The sequence below is a fragment of the Saccopteryx leptura genome, chromosome 1, assembly GCF_036850995.1.
Source record: "Saccopteryx leptura isolate mSacLep1 chromosome 1, mSacLep1_pri_phased_curated, whole genome shotgun sequence".
Lineage (NCBI taxonomy): Eukaryota > Metazoa > Chordata > Mammalia > Chiroptera > Emballonuridae > Saccopteryx > Saccopteryx leptura.
In genome coordinates this window covers 211,160,304-211,184,737 of record NC_089503.1, presented here as the reverse complement: position 1 = coordinate 211,184,737, position 24,434 = coordinate 211,160,304, and the positions used below count along the sequence as shown (strand labels likewise).

At 45.7% G+C, this 24,434-nt stretch overlaps 1 protein-coding gene across 2 annotated transcripts in view; it reads left to right on the top strand.

Annotated features, from left to right (window-relative positions):
- MAML3 (mastermind like transcriptional coactivator 3) overlaps positions 1-24,434 on the top strand; it is a 410,214-nt gene that overhangs the window by 219,061 nt on the left and 166,719 nt on the right. The window lies entirely within an intron of this gene.

The window sequence follows — 24,434 nt, the reverse complement described above, 5'->3', positions numbered from 1 at the left end:
CATTCTCCTTAAGATCGGACTGGAGCCAATGTATATTTATACCTGAGCAACTGTGACAGCTGAAGAACTGTTGTGAGAAGTCTGAGAGTGCTACCGCCCTGCAAGGAAACCTGCCTTTTTTTTTTTTTACGACTTTATTTATTCAATTTTCAGAGGGGGGGGGAGAGATAAGGAGGAGGAGCAAGAAGCATCAACTCCCATATATGCCTTGACCAGGCAAGCCCAGGGTTTCGAACCCGCGAACTCAGTGTTCCAGATGAAGCTTTATCCACTGCGCCACCACAGGTCAGGCCGAAACCCGCTTTCTGAGAGCACTTCCTTCTGCGCCAGCCGACCGCTGCAGGGAGAGGGCGGTTCTGGGAGCTTCTTCCCTCTCTGTCTCTAGTCAGAGCCACGCTTCCTTCTGAAGGGTTGGGAAAGGAGAACCCCACTCCATTCCCAAGTGGAGAGGCGTGGAACGGGAAAGCAGAGGCTTTGGAATTCGAATCCCAGCTCCCTCACACTAGCTGTGTGACCTTGGGCAGTTTATTTAATTGTCTGGAGCCGCACCCTCCACCCCCACCCCGTTTCCTCATTTGTATAAATGATGTCTGTTACCTTGAAGGGTTGGTGTGGGAATAAGAGAGGAGATCGTGGATTTGCCTGACACAGAATAGTTGCTGTTTGTTGATAACTTCGAGGAGAGCCTAAATTGTTGGGGTGATGTGGGTGCCAGTAGATTTGACCCATAGCCTCACTCTGGTGAGGACTTGGATGTCTGAAGGATTCCAGAGGTATTCCTGTCCTCATCCTTACCCTTCATCGCCACCAAAATTTTGTTTCAGATGAGGAGGTCAGAGTGTCCACCGTGAACCCATCCTCCACGTGAGGTGCTATGTCACAGGCATCCTCAGGGTCCTCAGCTTTCCAAGTGTGCCAGGCGTTAAGGTGCCTTCAGCTCACACACACACAGCTTTTTGCGGTGAAACCAGGTGGGAATTCAGCTGTTAGCAGACCTCACTGGTACTTCACGCAGACATTTCCAGGGGCATCGTTGTTTCAACAACAGCTAGAGCAGAACTAACGGCGGGGCAAGGACTGCTCACGTGGCTTCTGTGAGACTGCCTGAGGTTAAGTTTAAACACTGAGATGAGGCCAGCTAACCTCTTCATCTCTGAGTCATCAAATGTAAACTAGACCTGGTCATTCCCCTTTTGCTAATAAGGAAACTGGCTTAATTAACTGAAGGAAATTAACTGGGATGATTTTGCAGCACGAATCTGTTTCCAAAGAGGGGCAGAATTTTTCCCTTCCTGTGAGCTGACACTCAGACCGCACTAATTCAGGGGCTGTGGTCACATGCTAGCTGTTGATACCAACTGACTAACGTAGTATTTTCCTGTCCAAACAAACCTCTCTCCTTGTTCCTCGAACAACTGAGAACAGAGTAATAAACTATCTAGGATGGTTTTGCAACATGGGAGTCATTTGCATGTCTTTGTAATATGGAAGTCAAATGTCTATTCTCAGTAGATAGAAGCCTCCCAGTTGACGTAAGGTAATTGAATGATTCTAGATGTATCGCGTATATACAGTGTGTCCATAAAGTCATGGTGCACTTTTGACCAGTCACAGGAAAGCAACAAAAGACGATAGAAATGTGAAATCTGCACCAAATAAAAGGAAAACTCTCCCAGTTTCATACCTATTCAGTGCAGTTCGATGTGGGCTCACGCACCGATTCTTTAGGGCTCCTTAGGTAGCTATCCCGTATAGCCTCTACAGACTCGTCACTGACTGATGGCCTACCAGAACGGGGTTTCTCCACCAAACTGCCGGTTTCCTTCAACTGCTTATCCCACCGAGTAATGTTATTCCTATGTGGTGGCGCTTCGTTATAAACGCGCTGATATTCACGTTGCACTTTGGTCACGGATTCGAATTTAGCGAGCCACAGAACACACTGAACTTTCCTCTGTACCGTCCACGTCTCGACTGGCATGGCCGTGGGCTGCTCCACTGTATACACGGTGTTACGTCATCATCTGCACATGCACACATGCTGCCACATCATCCTACAGAAACTGGGAGGGTTTTCCTTTTATTTGGTGCAGATTTCACATTTCTATCGTCTTTTGTTGCTTTCCTGTGACCGGTCAAAAGTGTACCATGACTTTACGGACACACTGTACTTTTCTCTTCAGTCACCGATTCATAGCCGGCATAAAATCACATCAGAAAACCTGAGTGTTGATACCCGATTCGAGTGGGCTCATCTGAGGTAAAACCAAAATATGTAGGAATGGAGTTATCAATTCCAGGCGTGGATCCCTTTGTCTGTGAAACCGCACGGTGTCCAGTGGAATTGAAGGTCATGTCTGTCTTCAGGTGACATTCAGGGGCAATTCTGTAAAAGAACAAGGAGCGGAGGACACACTGGACTCTATGCCAGTTTTAACCGATTTGTATACCCTCTATGATTGTCTTTCCCATTTAGTTCTGAATCTTTCTAATTCAGTTCCAGATGTCAGCGATGCTTGGGCGTGGTACTGCGTGCTCGGCATTTCGCTGCGTTCCTCCCTCCCCCTGCCCCTTGTCTAAAGGAGGTCTGAGCTCACGGCGTAGCTATATTTCTGGAGGGACCAGACACCTCTCCAGGATTTACTATGGTCGTTTTCTCTTTTTCCTCTCTCTCTCCACAATATGGTTCTTTGTGCATTAAAATCAAAGTTCCCAGGGCTGGAGGTAGGCGTGGGGCATGGGAGGCCCGGCCACATTATAATGAATAATAACGATAACTGTCTCCCTCTGTTGTGAGCTCCCCCAGGGAGACCGGGCCTTATTCATCTCCGCGTCCCCGGCTTCTCGCATGGCGCCCAGTGCACAAATGATGCTCAGTGAGTGTGTGTGGAATGAACTAATTTTTGCAAATCCCTTTATAATTTATAAAGATATTCCACATAGCAACATGGGGTGACTGTTCTTAAGACCTCCACAAAACCATTTCCTCCCTCATTTCATTATGATTGTGAAATTGCCTTGAAATTTTGGAACAGTGATACTTTTACTGTATGCCTTTCATGAAAAGCCAAAGTCTAAATGCCTTTTTTCTTTCTTTCTTTCCTCCCCCCCCCCCCCGCCCCGGTCTGCAATGTGAGGGGCTGAGGAGGGAGGGAGGGGGAGGGGAAAAGAGTTTGTCAACTAGATACATTTCTTGTAAAGAAATTTACAATTTTTGTTACTTCTGGATATTTTTTTTCCTTCACCTCTGGCTTAGGGCTCTTTTCCTCCTCTGTTCATAGGAGGTCGGTGAATTTTAACAAAAGTCAGCCATGTGTCTTAAAGGGAGAAGAGCTTAGGCAGCAAAGGACAGATTTCTGTGTTGGTTTTCATCACTTATGTTGTGACTTGGCCACTGCTCAAGGTGGCTCTGCCCAACCAAGTAACCCGCACCGCTTCCATATCAGCGGTGACTGAGCTGTCTTCCGAGGGACGCCAGGCATTCCCTTCGGCTGAGACAGTCTGGAGCCTTACAACCCTTGCCCCGCAGTGCAGTCAGTGGCATGGCTGACCTCCGGGCCTGGGCTCTCATAACCTTTGCCCGTGGCCTCTGGGACAGACTCACCTAGGAGTCCCTAACTGGACAAGTTTTCCTCCAGTGGCTTAATCTAGTCCAGAAAGAAAAATTAAGGGCCACACATGGGTGAAATAAAATTCAGAAGAATGCCCAGGTAATGGCAGAGCTAAGACTTTGCTTGCTCACGTCCATTCCGCACGCTCCTGCCAAGATACTGAGAAGTGTTTTCCCCTCTTGGTTCTTAGAAGCAGGCAGTTTAGTGTGCTTATATGCATGCCCCATGAGTGGCCTGTGAGAGGCAGAAAGAAAAGCTTGTGGGAAGGAATATGATTCAGAATATGCCTTATGTTGACTTATTCTATATAGATATCCAGATGACTATTTTTCGATGTTATGATGGTTCAGAAGTGATAAGCGTTCAGTAGAAACCATACTTCGAATTCTGAATATTGATCTTTTCCTGGGCCAGTGATTCTGGGTATGCTGCCCCGTGATGCTGGACAATGGCAGCTGGATGATTTCGCCCAGCTGTGGGCTCCTGTCAGCAGGCTGAGCACGATTAGGTAGGCTAGGCTAAGCTATGACGTTCATTTGGTAGGTCAGGTGTATGAAATGCATTTTTGACTTAACAATATTTTCAAGTTAGAATAGGTTAATGGGGAAATAGCCCTGTATTATCAGTATGTCAGAAAGTGTAGTGCTCAGGTGGGACTCACTGCAGTTCAGAAATACTCATTTTGGCCTTGGCGTGGGATGACCTTGGCCCATTGCAGATTCATTCTTGCAGCTGTCTTTATTTAGTTCCTATGTCTGCATCACAGGCTGGGTGTTTTAAAAAACCAGAAATGTTTTGTCTCACAGTCCTGGAGGCCAAAAGTCCGAGATCAAGGTGTCCCAGGGCCATGAAATCCTCCCTCACCTCGTCCAGAGGGTTTGCTGAAGTTCTTTGGCATCCTTGGCTCGCAGCTGCATTACTCCAAACCAAGCCTGTCCTCACACAGAGTCCTCCCTGTCTGTGTGTCTCCATGTTTTCACATGGCCTCTTCTTAGTAGAATGATACCACTAATTTTGGGCTAGGAGTCTACCCTACTGCCATACGACTTCATCTTAACTAATTCCATCTGCAGTGACTCTACTTCCTAATAAAGTCATATTATTGTATGAGGTACTGGGGGTAGGACTTCAACCCACTTTTTTTGTAGGAACGCAACTCAGTCCCATAAAAGTGGCTGTGTACCTCTGCTTCTGAGCCCTCAGAAAGTGTCCCTGTCCTTCTCTTATAACGGACCATTCTCTCCTCAGCCCTCAGTTTTTCCTTCTCAGCAGTGTTTTTCCCTGAGGTGAGGTCTTCGCCGTGACATCAGTGAGAAAATGGAAACCATTGGAGCCAAGCTGCCTTGTTTCCTACAGACAAACACACAGACATGCATGCGTCCACACATCTACCTCCCATTTTAACACACCCCTCCCCCCACACTTGTCTTCAAATCCTTCTTTTGATGTTTCAGATGCGCCATTCTTCATTGCCTCAAAAACAAGTATCTCGATGGGAATGCAGAGTGGTACAGCCACCATGGGAAACAATATGGAGGTTCCTCAAAAAATTAAAAATAGGAACTACCTTGTGATCCAGTTATTCTACTTCTGGGTATCTACCCATAGGAATTGAGAGCTGGGTCTCGAGATTTGCAAGCCCATGTTCATAGCAGGACTATTCACAGTAGCCAAGAGGTGGAGGCAAGCCAAGTGCCCATGGGTGGAGGGGTGGCGTACATGTATAATAGAATATACTATTAAGCCTTAAAAACGGAAGATATTCTGTCATGCGCCACAACATGGATGAACCTTGAGGAGATTATGCTAAATGAAATATTCCAGTCATAAAATAATAAATTTAAATTCATAGAGAAAGAAAGTGGAATGCTGGTTGCCGGGACCTAAGGGTGGAAGGAAATAAGGGGTTATTGTTTAATGAGTATAGAGATTCAGTTGTGCAAGATTAAAAGAGTTCTGGAGATGAATGGTGGTGATGTTTCCATAGCAATGTGATTGTTCTTAGTACTGTTGAACTACACACTTAAAATGGTTAAGACAGTCAGTTTTATGTTATAGCCATTTTTTTTTATCACAATTAGACATTCACAACACAATTTTTTATTTGTCCTTTCTTCCTTAGCGTCAAGCCCTCCTGCTCCCTGACTTCTCTTCCCCTTCCGACCCACTCAGGACTTCCTTTTCTAGAGAAACCTTCACTTCCCGACATTCAAGTGTGATGCCTTTTTTTCCCTCCTGCTTTTTCCAGACAGGGTTTCTTATACCAAAGAGTCACACCCAGCATCTCCACTCTTCACCATTTGCTTCTGTTACTGACCCCAAACCTGGCATTTGCTTACAGCAGTGGTCTCCAACTCCTGGGCCGCGGACCGGTACCGGTCCATGGGCCACTTGGTACCGGTCCGCAGAGAAAGAATAAATAACTTACATTATTTCCGTTTTATTTATATTTAAGTCTGAACGATGTTTTATTTTTAAAAAATGACCAGATTCCCTCTCTTACCTCTGTCTAAGACTCACTCTTGACGCTTGTCTCTGTCACGTGATACATTTATCCATCCCACCCTAAAGGCGGGTCTGTGAAAATATTTTCTGACATTAAACCGGTTCGTGGCCCAAAAAAGGTTGGGGACCACTGGCTTACAGCATAATTCGAGAACTTTGCTGTCCAATAGAGGAGCTGATAGCCTCATGTAGCTATTTTAAATTTAATTAAAATTAGTAAAATGTTAAAGCCCGTTCCTCCGGAGCACTGGCTACACTTCCAGCCCTCATAGCCACGTGCAGCCAGAGGCTCCTGTGTTGGACAATATAGATACAGAACGTTTGCATCATCTCAGTGAGTTCTTTTGACAGTTGGCACTGTCTTGAGCGAGGGTTCTCAGAATCCTGAGACTCACCCTCAGAGTTCAGGAAGTCTGGAGATTGTCCAGAGAACGTGCATTTCTAACAAAGTCCCGGTGATACAGATGCTGCTGGGTGTCCGAGAGGGACCCCCCTCTTAGATTCCCAGTGACTTACTCTGATACTAATCTTATGGTCTCTTAGTTCTCACTTCAACGCTGCTACGGACACTGGAAATCCGACTACAAGTTATTCTTCTTGGTTTCGTCTTGCTCTCTCGAAGGTGTTTTATTCTGATATCTCACTGATACTATTTCTTTGTCTCTTTGCTGACTTCTCTCATCTAATTAACAGGACCCATCTCCATCCATGTGTTCACTTTCTTAGGGAATTTTTGCACTTCCATTGTTTAGGATGCTTCATGGTTGTGTAGGGAAGGCTCCCAAATAAACATCACTTTATTTCTAAATTCGCATCTGCAGGCTGGTGGCATATATATCACTACTCTTGGACACTATGATGTTAAAAAGTAAGCTGCCAAGTCTCTACCCTCTCTGGCCAATGAGTGGATGCTTCCCAGATCTCTGGTAATTGTTGCCATGCCTTTTTTGAAGTGATGTTGAGATGCTTGCATGAAAAGCTCCATAGAAATGGCCAGTATTATGTGTACCTGCTTATCAAATATTCATGCCGCTAGAGAAGTCACCACTGCAGCAGGCTGAATAATTTCCTTAATGTCTTTCTTCCTGGTGACCAGCTGTTTTATAGCCTCAATCTGCTTAATTCTTTCCATGAGGTATGGGAAGGGTCTGCGCATGAATCTGCCCACTTTCAAATTAAGAACTGAGGTGCAGAAAAGTTTAAAAGAGTGACTGGAGTCGCAAAGCCGGCTGTACTTCTGCCAGGGAGCTCCTGCCCCGGTGCGTGACCACCATGCCAGACCACCACGCCAGACCACCACTTCCGGCGTGGAGCCTCCAATTCCCATGCAGAGCCCCGCGGTTAGAGAACACGCCGCTTCTGGGTTTCAGACGTAAATTGCTAAATTTGATTCAACTTGTACCTCGCATAATGCATTTCTGTGATCCTTCATAGTAATGAGATAATTACCATGGGTACAGTATTAGAGTATACATATTCTGATAAGTTACAGCTGTAAGAAAACAGTAATGGACATTAATCATTTCATGTTCATTCCTTACGAATCTCAGACTGGAAGTTAAGCTGTGGAGTGCCAGCCGACCTCAGGTGAATTTTATAGTCATTGTTTCTGCCATTTAGATGAAGAGTTTATGAATACAAAAGACTCTCCCTAATTTAAACTCATGCGAGCAAACAGCTGCCTGAATTGAGAAAAATCTGAACTGAAGTCTAGTAGTAAATATGTACGACATGTGATATGTTTAAAAGTAACAACTGCGATTCAAAGTAGGCTATCAAACTGTTAGTAAATAAACATCCTTGGGGACCTACTTTAATTAATATATGAGAAGAATTCCTAATGCTTGTATCAATTGTTTATTTAAATTTGAGTCTCTTGAGTCCTTGAGTTCTTGAGATCTATTTCTGTCTTAAGTAGGTTGAGCGTTCTCCTTATAATCTTTATTATAACTATTCTTTTGCATAGTAAGCTCTTTTTTATATACAGAAGGATAAATATCAGGTTGGCCCTACGCCAAGTTACAGCTGAAGGCAAAATTAGCAGGAATTGAATTACTCGGGTTCTATGACACAATACATAGAAATAGCAATAGATGTGAATTTTTTCATCATTTCAAATTTAGGAATTAGTTGCATGTTTTAGGAAAGAATCACAAGGCCCTGGCCGGTTGATTCAGTGGTAGAGTGTCAGCCTGGCATGTGGATTTCCCAGGTTCAATTCCCAATCAGAACACACAGGAGAAGTGTCCATCTGCTTCTCCACCCCTGCCGCTAACCCCCCCCCTTCCCCTCCTCCTGTAGCCATGGCTCGATTGGAGTGAGTTGGCCCCGGGTGCTGAGGATGCCTCCATGACCTCTGCCTCAGATGCTAAGAAGAGCTCAGTTACTGAGCAAAACAAGCAATGCCCCAGATGGGCAGAGCATCGCCCTCTAGTGGGCTTGCCAGGTCTATCCAGGTCGAGGTGCAAGCAGGAGTCTGTCTCTGCCTCCCGTCCTCTCACTGAATAAATAAAAAAAGAAAGAAAGAAAGAGTCTGACCAGGCAGTGGCAGTGAATAGAGCATCTGACTGGGACGCAAAAAACCCAGGTTTGAAACCTGAGGTCGCTGGCTTGAGCACGGGCTCATCTGGTTTGAGCAAGGCTCACCAGCTTGAGCCCAAGGTCGCTGGCTTGAGCAAGGGTTCACTCGGTCTGCTGGAGCCCCTTGTCAAGGCACATATGAGAAAGCAATCAATGGACAACTAGGGACACAACAAAAAATTGGTGCTTCTCATCTCTCTCCCTTCCTGTCTGTCCCTCTAGGGAGGGAGGGAGGGAAGGAGGGAGGAAGAGAGGGAGGGAGGAAGGGAAGGGAAAGAAAGAGAAGGAAAGAAAGGGAGGGAGGGAGGGAAAGAGAAAGGAAGAAAGAAAGAAGAAAGAAAAGAGAACCACAAGGGTAAAAGGAAACCTAATATGTCAGTTGGTTTGTCTTCCAACTATATCTAAATTAACCTAGTGAGATCATAAAACTCTAGGCTGGTAAATCTATAAGGGATTTTAGAAGTTATTTTGTCCAAGCAAAACAGGGGTAGAGAATAGTCAACTGACTCACAGAATGCACAGCTTTATCATGAGAGCAGTGATTCCAGGACCCAGGGCCCCTGACTCTGAGCCTAGGAGGAAGCCCACATCCAACGGCCCCCAAAAAGTGGACAGCTCCTACTTGTAACTGGGGCCAATATCTAATTACCCAAACTAGCACATTCCAGCTCTTTGTGCAATTTAAGGCCATTTCTTCAAAACCGTTCATGGTGGAGATGGAGAAGAGCCGTTCACCGTTCTATAAGTTAGTCATGTTGGCCAAATTGTAGTCACCCAAATGGAAGCATCACTGTTGTCTGTGTCTGACAAGTGTGATGCAGAACAGGAATATTTCCCCATAGACACTCAGCAGAATGGAAACATGCCACAGGCTTTGAAGGTCTGTGAAAGAAGGGGTCTTGTTCATCTTTCATGCCCTCTGCTCCCCGCTCAGCACCTGACGCCAAGTAGACCACCGTAAAGTAAACAATTCTCTTAAATGAACCATGTAATTTACACACTTGGGTTTCTGGGGGTATTTTTGAAGAGACTTGTGGTTACGATTTAAGTGTAATTTTTCTTTCAAACTCACTAAAGCCAAGAAGCCTTTGCAGAAGAGTGTAATGAATTCTTGCTCTCTGACTTCAAATGAGGAGCTTAGTTACTCAGTAACGACCTGCCAAGTTCAGCTGTCCATCTGAGTTAATAGTGCCTTCCAGGGTGGTTTTGAAAGTGAGTCATTGATTTGAATCCAGAGTCCAAATAGAGATGCTGTTAGAGCTGGAATGAGCCTTGGAAATTGGGAAGCCCAGCTCTTACGTATTATAATTGAGGAAACAGGGTCCAGAGAGGTTAAGTAACTGCCGTTGGATCACATAATTAAGTTTGTTTAGTTGCTGTGTTTTGGTGAGATCCGGAAAAACGCCACATGCATATTTTTGCTTTTCAAGTTCCTGACGTTTTCTGTCGGGTACACTCAAGGTCTTTTTAAATACTGATAAGCATGTGAATGCAAACCTTATTTAGTTAAATCTGGCAGAGACGGCCGTGTTCAGGGAAATCTGTGACGTTGCCTTGCTTGATGCCATTATGTTCAGCTCTTTTTTTATGTGTGGTGTCTGATCGGACAAAAGGTAACAAAGTAATAAATACAGTAAATAAAAATCCTCCTTTCTGATACATTCACGTAACTTCAGAGAAAAAAAAATACAAAACCCTAAAGTCATCATCTGTTTTTACAAAAAAAATTTATTTCGAAACTGAGACCAAGGTGAAAAAAATCCTGTCCCGGAGGAGTTTTAGAGAGCCATAACCAGGCAAAAATAGGTAGTTACAGAAAACACTGCACCCCTTAACTATCGCATTATAATGGAAACTGCGTGAATGCTGTCTGGATGCTAGGTAAGAAAGATAAAACCACTGAAATACAGACTTCTGACTCTACACTGTTACAATGCATTTACAGTGCACCACAATTTGAGCAGAAGGTTGACAAACTTGGAACCTCTTACCGGCAAAGTGATTTAGTACGGGGGGGCAGGGGGCTTGAGCAGGAAATCCTCCCCATCATTCCTCGGGCTCCCTCCAAACTGTACTGCAGCCCTGGACTCTGTGCGTCTCTCTGAGGTCGGGTGGATCATCCATGTAAAGGAGCGGATGTATACGGAGCCTCGGGGAACAGCGCCATCAGTCAGAGCCTCCTAAATCATGACAGGCTACTTCTGCCCACTCCGAGTTTTGCTTAAGAGTCGTCTCCAACTACACTTCTTTGCTGATAGGTAAGGGGTGACTTATGAAGTGTGTTTTGAATGTGGGATTAAAATTGGGAGTCAAACACTTTTTAAAAAAATATGTATTGTTCCGCTCTGGACCAAAGAGCACTGGTTGAACTGCGTGTCTCAAGACCAAACCTGTGAAGGATTGATTTCTAAGTTAAGGATGGCTTTAGCCATTTTCTCAATCAGTCATGCAAAAATGATGTTAGATCATGTTATGGGATGAACTGTGTCCTCCGCAAAAATGTCTGTGTTGAAGCCCTGCAGAATGTGACTGTATTTGGTGGTAGGGCATTTTATGAGGTGGTTAAGTTAAAATGAGGATATTGGGTTGGGTCTTAATCTGGTCTGACTGGATTCCTTTTAAGAAGAGAAAATTTGGACATGCATAAAGACACCAGGGTTGCGTGCACACAAAGGAAAGGCCACGTGAGGACCCAGAGAGAAGGCGGCCATCTGAAAGCCAAGGAGAGAGTCCTCAGAAGAAAGCAAACCTGTGGACACCTTGGTCTTGGACTCTAGCCTCCCAGACTGTGAGAAGATAAGTATCTGTTGGTGAAGCCCACCCAGCCTGTAGGTTTTGTGATGGCAGCCTAAACAGACTCATACAGTCGCCTCAAATATACCTCTGCAACCAATTTCTAGCACTACCAAATGAGAAGTTAGCATTGCCTGTGATTTGTTTTCCTACTGTGTCTCCCAGAGCCTCTAGATCAAGTCCTGACTTCTTCCCTGGGCAATGAGCCCCTCAGAATCTCTGTAGCTCTAACTTCTCCAGCCTCATTGCTCAGTGCTTCCCCCTGGCACTCTAGCTCAAGCCAGAATCAACTACTTGCGGTTTCACTTAGAAACCATCCTTTCTCTCTCCTCTGGTGTCCCCACCTCACACTGTGAATACTTCGTCTCAGCTTACACAGCAGTCCCTCCAGGAGGCCTTACCTCATCTGGGCTGTGGCATTCCTTGCCTTCCTCAGAGTTCATCTGCTCCTTTCCCCTCCACCCTGAAGGCTCCTGAGGTCAAAGACTGAACCCCTTTCACTAGGGTCCCCTTAGTGCAGGGGTCCCCAAACTACGGCCCGCGGGCCGCATGCAGCCCCCTGAGGCCATTTATCCGGTCCCCGCCGCACTTCTGGAAGGGGCACCTCTTTCATTGGTGGTCAGTGAGAGGAGCATAGTTCCCATTGAAATACTGGTCAGTTTGTTGATTTAAATTTACTTGATCTTTATTTTAAATATTGTATTTGTTCCCGTTTTGTTTTTTTACTTTAAAATAAGATATGTGCAGTGTGCATAGGGATTTGTTCATAGTTTTTTTTATAGTCCGGCCCTCCAACGGTCTGAGGGACAGTGAACTGGCCCCCTGTGTAAAAAGTTTGGGGACCCCTGCCTTAGTGCTTGATATAAATCCTGGCCCACAGCTGCTGTCCTGTGAGTTGACTCCAAGCACGAACACAGTTGTAGAAGACATTCCTTTAAAATAGTTACTGAATGCCTCGCCTGCGTAAGACACTGGGCGGGCAGAGATACATTTCCACCAGCTGCTTCGTTGTCTGAGTTTGCTGGGGCTGCCCCGACAAAGTGGAGCACACACTACGGAACTTAAACAACAGAATGTGTAGCTCACCGTTCATACCTAAAGGCCAGGAGCCAAGGTGTCGTCAGGGTCAGTTTCTTCAGAGACTGTTGTCCTTGGCTTGTAGGTGGCTCTGTTCTCCCTGTGTCTTCTCATGGTCTTCCCGTGTGCCTGTGTCCTCAGGTCCTCTTCTTTCTAAGGACACTGGTCATACTGGATTAGGGCCCACCTCTCAGTGACCTCATTACTTTATTCACCTCTTTAAAGACCCTGTCTCCAAATACAGTCACATTCTGAGGTACTGGGGTTTAGAGCTTCAACGTATGAGTTTGGGGAGGGCACCATTGAGCCCGTAACATTTGTCATGAGCACTGGCTTTATTTTTAGTATCTTGGCCTGTTACTAGGGTAAATGTAGACTGCTACATGGCTGACTCCTTTGGAAAGTTATTTGCCAGAAAGGTTTAGCAGGAAATGGACATCTTCGTCAAGAAAGGGGGTGTTTTGGAGTTGATTGTTGTTTTCAGGGATGGAGTGTGCTGTTTTATTAGGGATTCCACACCACCAAGAATTAAGTCCTAATTAAGAGGACTAAAATAATGAAAACACTTCAGAATATATGGTGATTGCCAATATTAACAACCTCACTGGAAATTCCCATTCTGAAGTGGTCAATATTTGATTAACCTTAAGAAATGCACTGGTCACATGGCCAGTTCCTACCATGGAGGTAGGAACATTGTCACTGCTCAGTAACTTTCAGGACTGGGAGGACTCTGGAACATGGTCAGATCTTGTCCTTGAAGCCCAGATTGGACATAGAGGATTTGGACTTCCACCCCATAAAAAGCTGGGAAAGGACCCACCCTGGCTCGGCCTTGGTCACTCCCTGCACATAATTGAAATCGCTGCCCGTAGAATTCAGAATGAGTTGGAGGGAAGAGGCTGTGTAAGTGACTCTGGCTGTTGCTATAACAACAGTACCTTGGTCTAATTTCTTCTGGTGGGAGGGAGCCGGGCAGCTTCTCCCCCTGCAGAGAAGAGCTCAGCCGCGGCCTCCGGAGCTCTGCTGTTCACGGATCGAGTGCACGGCCCCGTGCACGCTGCACACGCTGCTGCCCGGCGGAGAATTTCCAGAGCCGGTTCAGTCCACCCGCGTTTGTCTGAATGTGAGAAGGTGCCTGTCTGCGTGTGGATGTCTTCGCCCACCAGTGATTCATCCTGGAGAGGAAGATCCTCTTGTTCTGCCTTGTCTCCTTTTTTGTGAACAAAGTTACTCTATAATGACATGTCAACAATGGCACTCTCCCTGTAGGTAAATGCAGGCAAGTCCCTTAGCTTCTAGCTTTGGAGTAAAATCATCCTATTGTGAAATGGAGGTCTAGGAGTCACACGCCTTCTAGAAATATGTTATTCTCTGCCCTGTTTGCTCACTCCCTAAGAAGGGGCGTGCATTTGAGTGTATGAGAGGGGGTGAAGGAGAGAGAGAGAGAAAGAGAGAATTCTTTTCCAGGAGGTAGCTCTTAGCTTTGCTTTATGCAAACTACAGCTCACAAGGAAGAGCACTGTCTGACCTCTTTGGGGAAAACAAGGGGCTTTTGATATACCAGGAGATCTTATTTCAATGCTGGTGTTTGCCAAAGGGAGAGAAACACGTGCTGGAGTTTTATTTGCAATCAGTGTCAGGTCTGGGCACGGTGGGCTGTTGGCGTCCCTAAGCTGGCGCAGGACTCCTGGGCCACAAACAAAAACAAGAATTTCTCATTGCAAATGAGGGACATTTGGAGTAAACAGCAAAATGAAAATATCCTTGCTCCCTACCCAAGGGAGGAGAGAGAAGTACTCAGCCCCCCTCCCCTGAAGTGTTCCTCCCGCCTGCCTCCCTGCTCCCAGAAAACAAATCAGATCCTCGTGCTTCGTTCCAACAAGCCCGTTCTTCAGTGTGTGTTGTTGGTGTGAGTCTCCCGCTGCGGCCGATGCAGATAGGATTGATCTTCTCCTGTGCCCCCTTCCTCCCCTCCGTGGCTTCCCCTTCCTCCTCCTCACTCCTTCCCCATCAGTTCTTTACAGCTCTAAAAAAAATTCCCATTAGGAATTCCAGTTTGTAATACAAGGTCGCGCACTACAGGCGTGTTTGCATAGATAATGTATGCATGACTTCTAGTAAGAGTGACCAGGAGATATTCCTAAGGAAATGGTTTCTTGTCCTTAAAAATAAACAGGACGGGCTACGTGTGCGTGTATGTACGTCTGTGAAAAGGCAGAGCAGGCCGAGGTTCAGGTGTCGGTGGCTCATGGAAAGCAGACGAAGTCTCAGTGGTGCTTTCCCTGCGGTAAGCTACCTGGTGCAGGAAGCCGCCCCGGGACGCAGCCAGCTGCTCCCTCCTGACGTGGTCGGGACTGCGGCTCTCATTGCCTCTCCAGCACACGCTCCATCCGCACCACACGGCAACATCCTCCCTCACAGAGGAGCACGCTTTCCTGTGAATCGGGTACATCTGACTCAAGGACGGGAACACACCCTCCCTAGGCTGTCACCACACGGGCGTCGGAAACACTTCCGCAGATTCTCTAAGCCAGGTTTGCTCACGTTTGATCAAGACAGGAGTTGCCGACCGCAGAATAGCAGAGCAGGTGAGAACACAGATTTGAGAGGCAGGCAGAACTAAGTCGGGCTCTGCTCTGGGCCCTGGGACAAACCACTATCCTCTCTGAGCCCGATCATCTGCTGGGTTATTGTGGGAATTAATCAGCATAATATGTGTACAGCATTGAGCTTGATGGTACATTCTCAGCCAATGAGAATATTAAGTGACACTAATATCCTGAAATATTTAGTAAATCGTGTATCAGATTGTCTGATAAAAACTTAGAAGTTTTGAGCTTTCTACTGAAAACTGTAAGATTTGAAAATCATGTAACCTTGGCATTTGCAGAAATAACAGTCTCCGTTTTAATGAGGAGCTAATTATTTTCTTGAAGCACCAATTTGAACTACGTGAATGGAACTAGTGCTAAACTTGGTAACTTCAGATATAAAGAGTCCACAGGATTCATGTGACCGGTGGTGGAAATATGACTTAGTCATTCAGTTCGGAGAAAGCTGGGAGCCTGGGTGGACAGTTACGTATTTGGAAATACAGAGATTTGAGGAGATATTGGGACCCACCCACTCTAAAGGTCAGTGTTCTCAACTGACATTGCTGATGTTTTAGGATCTATTCTCAACACGTTGTTGTGTATCTGGTGCCGATTACTGCTTAACAATAACCACAGGGTCAAAGCCTACCTAAAAATTCAGCCATACCCAAAGAAATTTAAGGTGCGTTTAAGGGGCTCCTCACAGCTGGAGTTGGGTGAGCAACCACGTGCCCAACACAGAAAAGAGTGACAGCCCCTCTTGTATAGACCTAAGACCACTTGGGAATAGAGTTTTATATCTGACTGTTAGCAGAAAGGAAAAGGATCATGGTCATTTCCAAAAATAACCTCAACGTCCCAGCATGTTCTGGTGGTCCTTTTCCCTGGGGCTGAAGTCCCAGCATCCTCTTGGGCTTCTGTCACTGAGGTTTCAGATGCCCCACTAGGAAGTGGGATGGCCCCTTTTAAGATGGTCCTTTCTTGCTGGAGCATTTCAGAGTGGAGATTTTTAACTGCTTGTAGCTGACAGACAGACATCCCTTCCAGTGACCCTGCATTTGCCATGTTCTGTGATGGGCTCAAGTAGAGATTTCAAACTCTTAGTCTCAGGGAAATAGTGCATGTGCGTGTGTGTGTTCATGTGAGTTGTATTACACAGTAAAGTTCTTTCCTCCCTGACGTAATAGTAGCAATGTGCAAGGCTGATGAGGGAGGCCTCAGCAGCTGTGGTAGATGTCCCTCTCCTTTTTGTGTCTATCCTCCGATCTCCTTAAATTAACAAACACACCCAACTTTTGTCAGTACCCATCTGACATGTGTTCACTCTCTGGTGTAGCCTTTGTTCTGGGGGATGAAGAGTCCACCCCTCAGCACCTGGCACACAGTGTGCCCTCAGTTCATTGAGTGAAAATGAAGGCAAGTACAATACATGATGTGGAAAGAGAAAATGGTCTCTAGGCTCTTAAAATTTTAAAAATAAACATCATCATGAAAAATCTTGTAGAAATCTAGCAAGTCTCTGCAGAATCCAGGATCTTCTGAGGTTGGAAACATCTCAATCTGGAGCCTTGTTTCTTAGGCCTGAGTATATGCTGGCCCAGAATGTCACTGATTAACTCAGGAACATTTTATATTGATGTCAGGTTTGTGTGTATATATATACTTAAAAATAAAAATCAAACCAACAGCTTCAGAATGTCAGAACTCCCGACAGAATTATTCACGTAGATAATTTCTAAAACCTGGGAACATCCTGGATCATCTACCTCAGAGGATCCTGGACCAAATCTGATACATTTCTTTAGGTATCTGTGCCTTTTACCCGTGTCCCAATCTGGGCCCCACCTTGGGCTACTGAATCAGAAGCTGCAGAAGTGAGACCAGGGTCACTTAAAGTTGGATGATCAGTGGTCTAGCACAGTGGTCGGCAAACCGCGGCTCGCGAGCCACATGCGGCTCTTTGGCCCCTTGAGTGCGGCTCTTCCACAAAATACCACGTGCGGGTGCTACCTCGATAAGGAATGTACCTACCTATATAGTTTAAGTTTAAAAAATTTGGCTCTCAAAAGAAATTTCAATTGTTGTACTGTTGATATTTGGCTCTGTTGACTAATGAGTTTGCTGACCACTGGTCTAGCGAATAGGGCCCCTAAATAAACTTCAAAAATAAACCTTTCTAAAGGTGCTTAAATCTAGAAAACAGTTCTGAAAATGTTTTGCACACTGCTCCTATTCTACTAATTAAAATATCTAACACATGAGTATACTGGGTCACTCATCAAATATATTAAATAAGCAAGTCGAATTTATCCATGGGTCCCTGTGCTTGTTACGCGCTGTAGAGAAAGAAGAGAATAACCGTATGAAAATTGATTCGGCAAATCATCCTCTGGTTTGACTAGAGCAGATCAAAATGACAAAAAAATGTTCTCTTTGAGCTTCGAAATTAGTTACAGCATCTGCAAATAGAGATTCCGGTTCATCTTCAAACCTTAGAAAACAGTTGTGTCTCTATCAACTGGTGAAGGAAGTTCACTCACATCTTTGGTGGGAGGGGATACCTTCAAGTAGCTGAAATCACTTGAAGCCTTTGTAGGGAGATTTAAAATTCAGCTACAGAAAAAGCCAGCATTGTGAGTGCACATTAAGTGTAGAAACACGTGACCTTAGTAACATCACACACCGTCTCTGGGTTTCAGCTTCCATCTTCCATTCTACAGTTCTCTTCATACGCTGTCTCTTCATAGAGACAATATATTGTTGTCAATATAGAGTCCCTGAACCTTTGGAGTCCTCAAAAATATTAAGGAGGGGACAGTGCAAGCCATTTCCAGCATTTTAAAATAATCAAAATAAATAATACATTTCCTCAGTTGTCATTAAAACACTCTACAGGTCAACATTTTCAAGTGCTTGCTTCAGGGATCAGTTACTTAAACTCGGTGTGGTTATTTGAGAAGTGTTTTGAGTGTTCATCTGTTTGTACAATCCCTTGGAGGCAAAGGAGAGCAGTGACAGTATGATGTGGATTAGGACTCCCTGGGAGCCCGTGGAGGGTCTCCAAGGTCAGGAGCTGTGGGGACAGGCTGTCACGAGACACTGTATCAAAGGTGATGTCTAACGGGCTCGTGAAAGACAAACAGTTGATCAGATAAAGACATTGGGTAAGCGTATAACATATGCAAAGGCTAAGAGAGAGAGAGACAGAGACAGAGAATAACCACTGTGTATGCAGAGAGCTGCAAATAATTAAATATAGCTGAAGGTTTAGAGTCGACTGGCATTGGAGGGCAAGTTGGGGCAGGGTTAGAGGTGATCACTAAAACTGGAGAGGTAAGCAGGAGTCAAGTTGGGGAGGGCCTGCGTGCCAGACTTAGATGATGCTGACATTAGATGGCTCCAGGGGAGCTGCAGATGAGGAATGGGCTGGACCAGGCTCACATTCATTGAGAAAATTACAGCCATGATGCAGAGAATGGGCTGGGGTTGGGTGGCCACACTGGGGCAGCGAGACTGCGCAGGGGCTGCCGCGGAAATCACGAGGGAAGTGTGGATGACCTGAGCTGAAGTAGTGGCATTGGGGGGGAGATGAGAATTTAAATTCACTGATGGTAAGAACAGATAGTTCCTGAGGTTCCGTTGGGTGTGGGGGGTGGGGAAGGGGTAGAATCAAGGACAGTCCCCAAGAAGAGTCTGCGGGAGCATCACCACGGTGAGCACTGGAGTCAGTGCCGTGGAAGAAGGCACGGCCACTTCACAGTCCTGCCTGACGGTGCAGGGTAGGCTATGGGGTCACACCAGGGTTCTGGGAAAACCCATCTCTGACACCATTAGGGGTAGAAGACAAAGAAACTAATGGTTTACCCCGATGTCCTCCACCTTAAAGTCACCATTAACAACAGTAGCATCAAGCTCCATGATCAGGTCCAACTTCATGCAAAATCGGGGACAAGGCAATAGGAGGTGTGGGGTTATTGGAAGGGAAGGGCGCTGCTCTCTTCTGTTTGTTTTTTAACTTACAAATGCTGCTGAAAGTCTAAAGGAAGACAGAAGCTCTTCCTCATGGACATACTGGCCCAGGAGACCTCTAAGAATCTGCTCGGGTTGGGGCTTTTCTGTGTCAGCAGACGACTGATAATCTTAGCCCTGTTCCCCCTTCTTATGGGTGCACCTGCCCCCCCACACACCAGAACACTGCCCCTCTCCCTGCGGAACCGTCAGCCCAGCCCATGACTGACCTCACAGGTTTGCTAATGAGGACTAAACGTGTTCCTTTGTGAAAGGGCTCTATAACCCCAAAGGCACAGCTATTCTTATCACGACTGGTCTGGGTGTCATGTCACCTGTCCCAAACCACTCTGACTCCTCTCAATCTCTCAGTCTCTCTCTTTCTCTCTCTCTCTCTCTGACACACACACAAAGACACACACACACACCACAGTTTCACAGAAACAAAAGCCATCGAGCCACACTGTAGACCAGAGAGTCATGCTGGAGCCAGTGTGGAGGAGGACTTGTTTCCTTCAGAGTAACTGGCACACAGTAGTGACCCACAGTGCCACTGGCATTGGATGAACAGCATCCTTCAGCTCCTGCCACTGCACTATCCCTCCAGGAGAGGAAACACTTGCAGTAATAGTAACCCAGAAGCACGGAAGCTGATGCTCATGAAGAGTGCCTGTGATTCTTCCCCTTGGGCACAGATCCCACTGGGAGACGTCTCCCCCGTGGAAGGCAGCGGGCCCAGGACTTCCTAAGACGAGGCTGTTTGGGATGAGCCTGGGACCTGAGTTCTAGAGGGGCAGGGGACCCACAGGACCTTCCCCCAAGGACTTCGGAGCTACTCGGCCTTCCAAGTGGGCAGGTTCTTCTTCTCCCAAGATGGACATCAGGAGAGAGGAAGACTCTGGAGCCACCTTTCTGTAGGGCGGGATGACGAGACAGCCAGGATGCCAGGATCGCTCTGCTATTTTGGACACAACTAAACAGAACATTAAAACCGTAACATCCTTTTAGTGTCGTTAGTTAGTGACGTCTCGCTTATATGCCTAAATGCTCACACGTGAAATGCATGTCATGGTTTGGGTTTAAGGGGCCAGCAGGAGAGAACTTGAGGCCCACAGAGAAAAAGGAAATCAATGGCAGCTCTTTTCAGGTCGCATGCTGGAAATCTATTTGATTTGAACCTCAACAATCTAGTGCTGTTTCGCAATCTAGGACAAGAATGCATTAGCGCTTGGACTTGGGCTTGAATTGCAAATTTGATTTTTTTTTTTTTTTAAATAAATTTTTATTAATGGTAACGGGATGACATTAATAAATCAGGGTACATATATTCAAAGAAAACATGTCTAGGTTACCTTGTCATTAAATTATGTTGCATACCCCTTGCCCAAAGTCAGATTGTCCTTCGCCACCCTCTATCTAGTTCTCTGTGCCCCTCCCCCTCCCCCTAACTCTCCCCCTGTCCTCCCTCCCCCCACCCCTGGTAACCACCACACACTTGTCCATGTCTCTTAGTCTCATTTTTATGTTCCACCAATGTATGGAATCATGTAGTTCTTGTTTTTTTCTGATTTACTTATTTCACTCCTTATAATGTTATCAAGATCCTACCATTTTGCTGTAAATGATCTGATGTCATCAGCAAATTTGATTTTTGTTGGTCACATGTTAAAAGGTTTCACCAGACGCTTGAAAATCATTAGGGTTTTACAGGTTAGCACACAGAAATGCTGTCATTCTACCTATTTGTGTTTTGGAGATCCAGAAAGTAATCTCTCTCAATTGTAGTTGTGACTATTAATATCACTGAATTTTAAAAATAGTAATAGCTAAGGATTAATGGGTGCTTCCTGGATGCCAGGCATGTTTCCCTGGTTATTTCATTTAAGTTCAGTCTCAGAGTAACTCTAGGAGTTACTAACCCATTTTGCAGATAAGGAAACTAAGCCTTAGGAGAGGTTATAGAAGTTGTCCGGGATTCATTCATTCAACATGGATTTATCCAGTGTCTACTGTGAGCTACTGGGGACTCAGTAGTGAACAAAACAGAGAAATCCCTGCCTTCATGTAACTCACTATGTAATGGTGGGTATCACAGCTGACAATTATTGAGTGCCAGGCAATATTTGTATGTTTTAACTCTTAAGTGTGTGTGTGGGGGGTCGTGGGTTTGAACTTAGGCATTCTGACTCCAGGGCCCGTGCTCCTGTTTCTCTATCACTGCCCTCTACTGCCTCCCCATCTAGGCCTGCTCTGCTGGTAAGAAGTGAAACTTGTGGTTCCCAACCAGACCTGTCTCCAGGGTCTTGGCCACCACTGTGTTACAGGGGAACAAGCAGCTTTTGTCTTGATTTTCTCCATCCCTCCACATCCATTCTGCAACCCTACAACTTAAGGCTCTGGCTGGTTGGCTTAGAGCATCGGCCCTGTGTGTGGATGTCCCAAGTTCAATTCTCTGTCAGGGCACACAGAAGAAACGACCATCTGCTTCTCCACCCCTCCCCCTCCTCTCTCTCTCTCTGAGCTCTTCCCTTCCCACAGCCATGGCTCGATTGGTTCAAGCAAGTTGGTCCCACGTGCCGAGGGTGGCTCCATGGCCTCTGCCTCAAGCACTGAAAATAGCTTGGTCGCAAAGCAATTGAACAGTGCCCCAGATGGCTAGAACATCGCCCCCTAATGGGCTTGCTGGGTGGATCCCAGTCTGAGGACATGCAGGAGTCTCTCTGCCTCCCTTCCTCTCACTCAAAACAAAACAAAAAAACCCTTAATCACAGATCAGGACTTTATAAAATAAAGTGAGGTTCATTTTTAACACAAGGGCTTATATATATATATATATTTTTTTAAGGTTAACATCACTTCCAGGGGGCGCCAAGGGCCCCACGCCTTGTTTGCTTTAGGCCCCGAAGCTATGATATTTGAACTTGCCACAGTGTGTTGGACCTACATTCATGTACCTGTCATACCTATGATTAAAACTGCAATTTCTTGGTTTGTTCAATAAATAATGTAATTTTTTTTAACAGTGTCTACCTAATGTGATGGGTGTAACCAGCATCTTCTTTGAAGTTAAATTCCAGTGTGTCTCAGTTCGGGCCTTGTTTTTAGCATTTCAGGGGCTCCTACCAAATGACTGGAGACAGTGTTGGGTGTTGGGATTAAAAATACAAGATTTAGGAACAAGGGCTAGCCTGGATTTTTACCCAAGGAACTTTTCTGTTTGCTCTTGACATGGATTTTTCTACTTATGAGAGAATAGCAATAAAGTGGCACTTCTTAGAATCCCCGCCTCATCTCCAGATGGGCTTTATTTTACAGGGGGCTCCTCACAGGCCCGGTCGGTCTCACACGTGTGAGTGTCAAGTGCAGGGTGAAGGGGAAGGCTGAGCCTCTCTTCGCTGGAGGACTGTCCTCCTCCCTCCGCATGCGCTCTGCCACTACACTGGACTCTATGACATGACTAACACCCCTGCTAACCCAGTCTAGTCTTCCTTTTGTCATTCAGCAAGCGTTTCCCCAGGACCTATGTTCTGCCACATTCTTTCACCATAAGTTCCACCCACTGGCCTTTCCTGGAAGAAAGGACAGGAGCAGACCGATGAATTAGGTGTATGGTTTATAAATTCATAAAGTGAGCAAGACTTTTCTAGCTTGACTTCTCAATGAGTCCAGTTAAGTGGACACAAGGCAGACCAGGGTGAGAGATCCCGCTACTGAGAACGGCGACTCTCAAATTCAGACATTCTGGATGGTCGGCGGGGCGGCCTCCTGCTCTGATTCTAACTCACCTCTTTTAGCCCCTTTGAATTACACAGTGGAATCATTCATTCGATGTGCCATTATTCATTAACCCCTGTCCTGAACTTCAATATTAGGCACAGCCCCCAATACCCAGCATGCAAGCCAGCTGTAGTCCCTGTCTTCCTAGAGCTCACTAAACATACACGTAAGCCATTGCCCCAAGCTATGGTAGAAGCTATGAGGAAGTAGAGGTTGCTTGGAAAAACGTGTTCCAGCACATCCCACCCAGTCAATACAGGCGAGTCAAAGAAGGGTGTGGGAAAGGGTTGCAGGAGAGGATTTTCTGAAGTGAGTGAAATCTCAAGTACACCCTGAAAGATGAGTAGCTATTAACTCAGGGAAGGGAAGATGGAGGGGAAGGAGAATGTTTCAAGAGAAGAAAACAACATGACCGAAGTCCTGGCAGCAGGAAAAGCTTGGCATGCTTACGAAACTGAAGTTTCAGGAGAACTGATAGGAAACGTTTGGCAGGGGCTGGGGAAGTGACACTAAGCCGAGAAGCAAAAAGAGTTTCAATGATGACCAGAGCCAGGTGAAGTAGGCTTCATTTTGGGTTTAATCCAAAGACAATGGAAATCATTACAGGGTTCAAAGCGGGAAAGGCAATATATATATATTTTTGAAAGAGGCGGCAGTATAGTGAATAGATTGATAGAAAGCAAAACAGTGAATAAAAAAATAGATGAAAGAATAACTAGATGGATGAATGGAGCCAAGGCAAGTAGACCAATTAAGAGACTGTTACAATTATCTAGCAAGAGATAATGGTATCCTGGCCTAGGAAAGGGGCAGTGAGGTTGGAGATGAGTGGGCATCTTAGAGTGATAGTTTGGATGCCAAATCCATAGGACTTGGTGATTGGTGATGTGAGATATTTCAAGAAGAATCCTGATTTCTCAGGTTTGTGATTGGGTAACTGGGTCATACGGAGATAGGAACATGGTGGGGATTGTGTTTGAGTGGTAAAAGACAATCAGTTGAGACACATGGAGTTTTAGATGTCCGTGCCACATCCAGTAAGAGAGCACTGGAGTTAGTGGAGCTCATCAGAGAAGGAAGGGCTTGGTACGTTGTCATGAGGTCATCCTCCTAGAGAAGATGCTTGAAGCTGTGGTAATAGATCTAGGCTAGCGATTAGAGTGGGCAGGGAAAAGAAGCTTAAGACCAAACAACACAGAATTTTATCATTTAAGAGAAGGAAAGAATACATAAGAGACCGAGAAAGAGCAGATGGAGAGGAAGAAGGAAATCCAGGAAAGCATGAGGTCACGGGCACCAGTGGGGGCATGCTCTTAGAACAGAATGGGCTACTGTGCAGCAGGTACTGGGAGCTCAAGTAAAATAAGAGCTCAAGGAAAGTTTTGGGTTATGTTAACTGTTCATCTTCATGTCCATGCTATTTAGTAAACGGGTTACATTTTCTATTCTTAGAGCATTTTTATCATTCTTTAAAATATTGTTAATT